Source organism: Phoxinus phoxinus (genome assembly GCF_949152265.1).
Source record: "Phoxinus phoxinus genome assembly, chromosome: 24".
Lineage (NCBI taxonomy): Eukaryota > Metazoa > Chordata > Actinopteri > Cypriniformes > Leuciscidae > Phoxinus > Phoxinus phoxinus.
Window position 1 is genome coordinate 13,568,794 of NC_136899.1, and position 10,224 is coordinate 13,579,017.

Below are 10,224 nucleotides of genomic sequence, written 5' to 3' on the forward strand. Positions count from 1 at the left end.
GCGCCAAAAAAAACATTACAAATGTTCTGTTGCTGAAAGTACCATCAAACAAAAGAGTCTCCGTAGACTCCCGGCGTCCGAGTCACTGAGGACACCATGGTTGGAATTTCATTTTCAAAGGAAATGCCCTGAAGACAATCGATAAAGTCTTATACAAAGACCATCGGCTCGATAAATGTTACATGCGTTCTGAAGAGAAAACACGTTTAAACAAACAGGCTCTAGTCCAGGATGGTCATTCATACATTTGGGAGTCTGCTCAAGCTGACGCTTCCGTCGTTTCACCTTTATTGCAATACAGTACATAACACAAATGCAACAGCATGTTATAAAAGCAAGATGACAACATAAGTTATAACCGGAAATAAACTAAACTATACCTGTTCTACCTTTATACAGTATTCTCTGGCTCTATAGGCATTTTACAACAGCTCCCAAACAAGCATCCGTTCAGCGATATATAGATTATCATGACAGAACATGCTAATCGATGACTTAACTTCGATAGTCGATAGTTAACTTCACATCAACTACATAAATTCAGTAATTAACCATTCAGAAACATCCTTCTTGTCACTTCTTCTTGAGTCTCCATCATTGTCCAACTCCGGTTCGAACATATAAGGCTGGCTGACTGACAGTTTCTGACATTTTCAGTGCGTGAGAGAACACCGGAGCATGAGCTCTTGAAGCTCTGCCCTCTTCTTGAAAGGGGGCCTGGGAGCACCAGCTAATTTGCATTTAAAGGGACATGCACAAATATAGCGTCCCTAAAAGTGGCAATTTTAACATGCTATAAAAAATTATCTGTGGGGTATTTTGAGCTGAAACTTCACATACAAACTCATATTTACATTATTGTAAAAAGGGGGCATAGGTCCCCTTTAAGGACTGCTCCACAGGTGCATGTGCAATAATTGTTTATGGTTAATTGAACGAGCATTAAAAACATTGTTTAAACACTTTCAAATAAAGATCTGTAAAGCTCATTTGGGTTTAAAAAAATTACTGAAATATCCTCAAAAAGGGAATTATAATATATTTTCCTTACACCTTGAATACATGTGGGTCCAGACATCTTTAATATTTTTTTTGAAGGTCAAAAAAGGATATATATTTTTAAATACAATACATTTACAATACATTTTTATGGAGTCAAACCACATGGCATTTTACAACATAGACTAACCTCGCCTTGTCATCAAAATGTCAAACTTTCAAATATCAGATATTTTAAGACTTATTGACCTGACAGACAGTCATGAGTCATTTTTGGTTTTTCAAATATTGATAAAGCCTTTTATTAAAAATTAAAACATCTTCCAGGAAGCTACTTAAGATTTTTTTCTTGCGCCTCCAAAAGATTATAAAAATGAAATTAATACAGAAAATAAATGCATGGTCAATACAGGGGTGTATTCAAGTTATCGTACTAATTTTCATTCATTTTTATTTGATTTTAAAATAAATTAATAAATTGGATGAATACAATTGATGTCATGTTATTAACCTAAATATTACAATGACAAATCAACAATATGCCTCAGAGATGGTATAACACCAAGCTAGTGCTAAACGTAATCGTTTTTTTTAAATCTGCATCATTATTTTCATATTTTGTGTAAGAATTTCAGCACAACCGGGGGAGCTGTTTTACACTCTTGTAAACATGGAGAGCATCGCTCCCCTGTGAAAGCATCATTTAAAATGTTTGTCTCAATGGGATGATAAAGAGCCATCCAATGTGCTCCAATTTAAGCTTCCATGAAATCCCATTGTTCTCAGACCAGTGATGATAATCCCAGCTGTAAGAGTAGAGCGCATTTGTACCAATGAGATTAAACCCGTGCTAGGGTTTTTTCTGTTGTGTTTTATCATGTAGGGCCTCCAAGGCAGTTACACAGGGAGCGTAGTGCAGAAAGCATAAACAGAAAGAATGCTTCATCTGCTGGATTTATTCAATGTGTCTGCAGCATCTGTTAAGGCCAATAGCAAATCAAGAGCTTGTGGGGGCAAAGAATTTTCCTAATTCTTATTTGAAGTGATTTATTGTATTTCTGTAAATGGGAATGGGTTCATTTTCTCAACATCCATTTTTCCCATTACGATATCGCCACATACACAATAATGAAGCCACGCCCACTCAATGTAGTTGCTTTTTACTTCAGGGTGAAAATATTTGTTTCTAAATTAGCAAAATTCTGTTTTAACTCTGTATTTTTGGCCCTTTTTAGGACCTCTCTGATACTGACATCTTGCAGCTCAAATGCTTACATGCAGGACGCAGAAGCTAAAACCGCAGAATTCTGATCAGCCTGTTACCCTGTGACCCTGCCGAGGCAGCGTTCACATAAATCAATATGTCCATTTGCTCATGGTAACACCCATCAACTCAGGGTGGCAGCTGTAAAAATATTAGCAATGAGAGACTCAAAAAGACCACATGCATTTAAATACCTGATTCTGGAGCATGCATTTGAATAAATATGACTTACAAGAGTGAAGAGGAGTCATTTTTATTACAAAAAAAAAAAGAGTGTTATTTGTTCCTAAAATAGTTTTCAAAGCTTTTTGCCCCACAGTCTCAAAAGCAATACGTTTCAATTAGTGTGAAAGCTGTTCCGAGTTTAAAGGCTTTTCTACGTTTGCTAAGTGCCTTATTTTGCATAAGGTACCTTCATGTTACATTTTTTTTTACAAATAAACCAAAAACCTATATACAAGCATATATAAATAGCTGAAATAACAGCTTTTAACATGGTGTGAATGCTGCTCTTTCAATAGCTTTTGAACAAATGAAAAGCTGTTCCCCCCAACAATCAGACTGCACCTGGTCTTGTAGGCTATATACCGAATGTCTTTGAACCTATACTGCACGACAGAGACCATTAAAACACAACAACAAGAATATCTATCTCAGGTCCCATATGGTTTACAGCTAGCTCTATGAATCCCAGCACGGTTCTCCTGCCTGGATGAACTCCCATCAGATTAAACCCACTCTCGCTGACTTTAAACCCTTGAACTCATCCCTCACCTCGCCTTTCCCCACATGACCAAACCAGTCCCTTGAGTCCTAAACTCACCCATCTATCCATCCCTCATCTAGCTCACAATTCTGACAACTTTACAAACCCAAATTTCAGCCCACATAGGGGTGCTGCACAACCATTGTGCCCTTGATAAAGACACATAACCCCTGCCTGCAATGTTGCTACTGTAAGGTTTCGACTTTGTTCACACAGAACACATTTTCTCCATTCCAATGTGCTACTTTTCCATTGTTTTTCTATGTAGACGCACTAGAAGGATGTGTTATGCAGCGTCTCGCATATGACATTTGAAAAATACAAAAAAAAAAACATGTTTCTAGAACTTATTTCATTTTAGTGACCTGCATCTCTCTCAAAAATGTTTTTCTTTGTAAACGCATGCTAGACGGACACATTTCACTGATGCGTTTGTGGCTTTTGGAGCCTCTTGTGCATGACATGGCGTTCTAAAATCACGGCCCGCAAGTTAATAGAAGTGAAACTTACAAAAAGTTCATAAAGATATCGTAAAACTAAAACACATGTTGTTTAGTCCAAATTTTCTGAATAGACTTGATCGCTTTATATGATCAACAAATTTAATTTAGGCTTTTATTCACACATAAACATTAATCAGCGAACACAAACAGAAGCACAACCAAATCTATTTGATGCACAATAAAAAAAACTCGTGCGGAAGCTCAAAAGTGCTACGTAACACGAGAATGAACCTCATTGGTTCTTACACATCAAGCCAATGTGCTTGAGCTTCCGTTTACCACAACTGATGTGTGAGTTGATGAATGTTTATGTGAATAAAAGCCTAAATTCAATCCGTTCATCATATAAAGCGATAGTGTCTCCTCAGAAAGTAGTGGACTAAACCGCTCAATTCAAATGGATTAGTTTTATGATCTCTTTATGAACTTTTTGAAGCGTCAAAGTGTCAGTTCCGTAGCTGTCTATAGAAGGACAGAGAGCTCTCAGATTTCATCAAAAAGATCTTCATTTGTGTTTTGAAGACGAAGGAAAGTCTTACCGGTTTGCAACTACATGAGGGTGAGTAACTAATGACATAATTTACATTTTTGGACGAATTAACCCTCGGAGAGGTATATGACTCTGCAAGCTTTAGGGGTGTTGATGGACTCGATTATGTTTTGATTTTGATCATCGTTCTGAAATGATGAAGTCTTTGACAAAAATGCAATTTTCTCAACTTTTTGTGGAAGAGTTGTTTCGACGACGACAGCGAAGAGTAGAAAATATTGGACAGCTATATGATGTGACGGACCAATCAGAATTGAGAATTCTAAAGAGCTATCTAATAAGGTGTGATGTTAGGCAAACCAATGCAAGAATCAAAGATTGATTCAATGCAAGAAGATGATTGATCACTAAAGGAAGAATGAACAATCCTTATCAAGAACAGGGAGAAAATATAAGTATTAATTTAGATGCTGCATACAGTTTATACCATATAACATCAAGGCCTTACAAAATTAATTCCATTTAAAATGTATTGATAGTTGTATCTGAGCAGATTTTATTTTTAAACAAATTATGTCTTACTAAAAATCTTTAGTGGTGCAATTCAGTGGCTGTCTGAGTGATGGTGCACATCAGTAAAATCACGTCGAAACATTTGAAAACCTGAAAAATATTCTGACAGTTGGACAGGTAGAATGATATCTGAAAAGTGTCCTTGATATCAGAAAGTTTCCATCTAGAAGTTCTCAAACTTTGAGAGAAAAATAAAAAAAAATTCTACCCTTCTACTTTGCATTTCTACCCTTGACAAATCTGAAATAGCCTATAGGTTGCAACATAATGACTGTTTGTTGAACATTCAAGAGAAATTTAGAATAGAGAGCTTTCGAATAACTAAGACTAAATATCACACGTGAATTGAGAAGAGCATTGAAGTCAAGTTAATAATTAGAAATGTTTTAATCATTAATTATGAACTAGACATTTTATTTAAAGGGATACTTCACCGCTGGAAGGATGAATGTGTATTTAAATTGGGTCATGTATGTAGTAGAAATGTGAAATTATGAAATAAATAAGTTGATGCCTTCTAGACTGAGAAAAGCCAGAACATGTATTTTTGGCTCATGTGGATGAAAGACAACAACTCCCAGAATGCACTTGATTCGCTGCCCTACGAGGCCACGCCTACTGGTTACAGAGGCCAGTATCGAAATAATTGATACAAATAGGTTAGTTGACTCGAAACTGAAAAGACACCGTTTTATCGTAAATCTCAGGGACGAGTCTGCCCGGGCTCTTCCTCCTGACCGTCAGGCGGGTCTCGCTCCTCTGCTGCTCCGGCCGCCTCTGGTTTCTCCATCGTCCGCGGCTGTTCCTCGCTGTGTTGCGGCTCGTGCGGGTGGCCACGAGTGTCGGATTTGCACGGCGGATTTCGGGATGTCCGGGATTCGGCTTGTAGTCGCCATTCAGTATGTTTAAATGCACGCATTTTGTTTCAATCAGACTGAATTCATTCCGATTGGTGAATCTGAATGTAGTGTTTACATGAACGCTAAACAAGTGATCGGTTGATGTGCGCTTTAGCATTGTGAAGCAGAATGCATGACCTGCAGAGCTGGCACGTACGTGTCAGTGTCAAATAATGTAGGTGTAGTGAATGGAGACTGTGGAAAGCAGGAGCCGAGACCCGGACATTTTGGGCGATCTCGAGGTCTGGTCTGGTGCACGGTCCGATGCTCGTGGCTGCCTGTGCGGGCCGCAGTGCAGCGGGGAGCAGTTGCGGATGGTGGGGGAGCGGGAGGCGGCCGGAGCAGCTCCTGCAGCGGAGGAGCGAGACCTGCTTGGCGGTCGGGAGGAAGAGCCAGGGCAGTCCCGGCCGGACATGTCAGGGAAAAAGAGGATGTATGGTCTACTACTCGGCTTTCTCCACAGAGCAAGAGTCGGTTAGCTTAGCTTTTAAAAAAAAGATGGCTGACACCGTTTGTACATTCTGTGAGCGAGATCCCACCCACTATTGGCGGGTTGAAAACATGCGGAACTTGCTCCTCCTACTGGCTGTAGTTTTTAGCCTCTGGCCAGGAAATACTCTGATGACGCAAAATGACGATTTTTGCGTCATAGGAAGATTTTTTTCTAGAAAAAAAATACATAAATCTCTTGTCTCAGGGGGACATGAGGCAGGGAAGCATGGTTATTCGAATATACTACAGGTTTTATACTAATACAAAGCTTAATTCCAATCGGTGAAGTATCCCTTTAATAAAAACATTTCAAATTACAAAATAATAAATCCCCCCAAAAATGTGTATGCAGTCAAAGCAACACAAATTGATTAAAGTATCTATAATGTAGACAAAGCAGCTTCCAACACACCATTTACATTCATATGAAACTACGCTGTCAATTACTGTATTTTATTTAAAAGATGAAAGTTTTATTTAAAAGCTGATAAGTAACTTCACCATTCACACTGCCCACTGTAAAAAGTCGCTCAGTGCTATTGTCCATGAGACTTATTTTTTTTAACTATATTTATTCCATTAAATTAATTTATTTGTATTTCTTTGTTTTTTTGAGTTATTGATAAGTAAAAAGTGTGAATATTTTCGTAACTTAATATTTTCTATAATAAAATTAGGTTCATTGGACTTCACCATAAATTGATTTTACAAAACTCATTTTAAAAGTTTATATCAGACGTAAAAAAACGACCCCGCCCACCTGCAGCAACGGAAAGTTCAAGCCAGCTGGCAAATCCTTCACTCTCGTTCCAGGACAGAAGCTTATTCGAACACTGAGCCATGTAAGTAACTTTTTGTATTTTTAAAGTTAGATGTTAGCCTAATTAACGTGTTTATGTTGTACAATCTGCAAAACCATTGCTCTGTTTCTTACAAACTTTTGCGACCGTCGGTCGCCATTTTTAATGTGCTCTCAAACAGCTCGAAAGTAGCAGCTAACTTGAGCCACATAATGTTAACGTTAACTGTTAGTGTATAAATCGATGTGTGTGCGTTGTATAAGTAATGTTGTCTTTGTGTGATAGTTTAATTTGTCAAATGTGTTTGTAAGTTTGCCAGTGAACTGAGAGTGCAGTGTTAATTTCATTTTTCAAACATTTTTTCACAGACAAAAACGAGACCATAACTAAATTAAAACCTACAAATAATGGCGAATAAAAACGTTAATGTTAGGGAGAGACTATTAGGGAAGAGATCCATTCAGAACTGATTTGCGTTTGTGGTAGATGCGTATGTTAGGCCTACATTTTGTAACGTAGCCTACTGATTTACCTGACTGAACAGGAGTTGGCATGCGCTTGATGCATGTCAATCGTTCAAAAATGTAAACGTCTGGGAGAAAGAGAAGAGCAGAAATATAGATCTGAATAAGAGTGACGACGCAAAAGAGGTTTTCCTGTGCGCTCACGTGCAGCCCTGCATATAGACAGCTAACGTTATACAGCCCGCGAGGACTGAATTTAACTCTTTCATGTCTGAATGGATTAAAAACACACAACATTATTTCTTAGTGTATACTTCACTTAATATTATTCAAACAACATAATAAAAATAGAAAAGCATTCATTGCTTTTTAATAGCTTTTATAAGGATTACTTGTATTTAGTTTATACAAATATGTCTGCTTGAAAGAATAAAGAATCATGTATGTTAGTTAAAGACTGAATAATCATTAATACTGTTCTACTTTAGAAGTGTTTTTTTAAAGATATAATTTTGTCACAATGCTAAATCTGTGTCTGTATTGCATGGTCAAACTTAAAATAAATATTCATATTAATAGGTTGATAGATTATCTACAGGAATATTATGGGTTTGTAAATAAAAACATTTTAGAAATTTTTTTTAGATTAATGCATTACAATTTAACTAAATTAGTTGAACTAAAGCTTATCTTGTTCAGAAGGCTAATCTTCACTTGTATTTTAAGTTTTTTTTTTTAAAAGGGCTTGCATTATAGTTGTATGACTAATATTTGTTTTTTCTTTTCCCTCTTAACAGATGGGATGGCCCTGTAAATTGTGCCGTACTGTGGTACAAAGAAAGAGGGACATTTTTAAACATTATAGACTGCGTCATGGGACCTTTGGACACAGCCATTCCTTGCCTTGTATTCATATAGATTGCCCATGTTCTTTTAAATCCTGGAGTTCCTTCCGCTTTCACCTCTCAAGATACCATCCAGAAGCTAAATCCCACAATTCACCAGAAGTAAGTCTTTCATTTACCTGTCCTCTGTGTCAAAACCCTGGATATCACAATGAAAAGGAGTGAATTTATCAACAAAAATAATTTATTCATTTTTGTTCTGTTAACTAGGACCCAAGTGCCACTGCTGTAAAAAAGAGAGATGTCACTCTGAGATGCCTCTTTGAATATATGGGAGAGAGTGCACAGGAGCTCATCTCTGATTACTGTGTAAGTATTGGCTCAGTCTGGTGAACAGGTTTAAATTGTGCTGACTGTTAATGTAAACTAACTGAACCAACATTTGGCTGGTAATGGTAGAGTATTTGTTTTTCATAAACAAATCAGATTGTCTTATATATATTTGTTTTATCTCAAAGGGGGCTGTAGAGACAACTGTTCATGATGACCTGAAAATGAAAAATTTCAGCATTTATGTCTGCCGTGAGCCAGATGCAGTAGGAATCATCCTTGAGGGAATTCCAGTCCTTTCTAATCTCGGAAATCTGGCCAGAGCATGCTGCTTACTGCTTGGGTTGACATATGCCCTTAATCTCGAGTTTCCACCGAAGCTTTGCAAAACATTTGAGGTGTTCCAAAGACTTTTCGTGGGACTTGACACACTGCGCCCAAAACCAAGCCCAAAGTTCATGACTTTGAAAAATAAAGTGAAAATGTTCTTTCAAAACTGGTCAGTTGGTGGGATCAGTGGAATATTTGAGTAAAAATGTTTCTAAAATAACAAACTATGTGAAGGTGTCATGTTATTGTATAATGCTAAGTTGTACTGTAGGTCAGATGCTCATGCTTGTGACCTGTAAAGTAAGTTAGTGTTAAAATGTTTATATATTATTATATTTAAAATATGTACACACTACTGTGAAGGTGTTTTACAAAACAGCAGTTCATGATTGTTTTAATGCATGAGTACAGATGTTACTTTATACTGTCCAGCTAATTTCAACTGTTTAGAAATATTAAACTGTTTTAATATGTACACCGTAAAAACACTGAAGCACTTTATTGGCTGATTCAGATGTTACTGATTGTTTACATTGTGCAGCTAATTGGTACTGTTAATAAATGTTGAAAATTAACAGTCTGAACTAATTATTTGGGTTTACACTTTCAAAACCAAGAGCAAATTGGTTAAAACTAATAAAACAGAAGACATTAACAAGTATTTTTTCATTTAAATTTTACCTAATTTAATTAAGTCTGTATAAAATGCAGATCTGTTTTTTTACTTTGATTGTACTTAATTTATTGGCTTTTTCTTAAAATGCTACTTAATAATATGTTTTTTTATTAATTCGAAAATATTAGGTTGTCCTTACTCAAAATATCAGTTAGTTCAATAAACTTACAAAAAGTAGTTGGAAAATGTTGTCTTAATTTTATTGAGTTAGATTCAAGTAACAGTTTTAACAGTGTAAGCACCCTCTTTCAAAATTTGACAAGGATTACAAAAAGCATGATATTATATCCACATCAAGGCTTAGTAATACCTGTTATTAAAATTAATTCCTGCTAAATATTTCTAATTTATACACAAGGAGAACCGACCAACACCACAGAGAGGAGATACAAATGTGTAATGTTACTTTATTCACTCGTTCATGTAGATTCACATGTCCTATTTCTTTTTAAACCATAGATCATCTTCCTTTGGTCTCCTCGGGATTGTCATGAGCTGTCATCAACGCCACTGAACCTTGAACCAGTCTGCAGATAAGGGATTTCAGTCTACTGCATAAGTGCACGGCACCCTCGGACTGCAAATGAAGTCTGACGAGACTTAAAGGCTTCCGTGTCAAATACTCATCAGAAAACATGACGCATGTCTTTTCCTTGAAAAGGCCATCAGCTCTGCTTTAGATAGATAGATGTTTCTGTTTCATCCCATGCCTCCTGCTAAAATCAATTTGGTTTCATATTTAGCAAATTTGGAGAGTAAAAATCTGCAAATGTGAATTGCACAAATCTGAGTG

General features: G+C 36.7%; 1 long non-coding RNA gene across 1 annotated transcript; it reads left to right on the forward strand.

Moving 5' to 3' along the window:
- Positions 1–6,745: 6,745 nt before the first annotated feature.
- Positions 6,746–9,633, forward strand: LOC306992644. The gene is made up of 4 exons (XR_013796317.1): positions 6,746–6,828; positions 8,048–8,257; positions 8,366–8,464; positions 8,614–9,633. It is a non-coding gene; the product is annotated as an uncharacterized lncRNA (long non-coding RNA).
- The last annotated feature ends 591 nt before the right edge of the window (positions 9,634–10,224 follow it).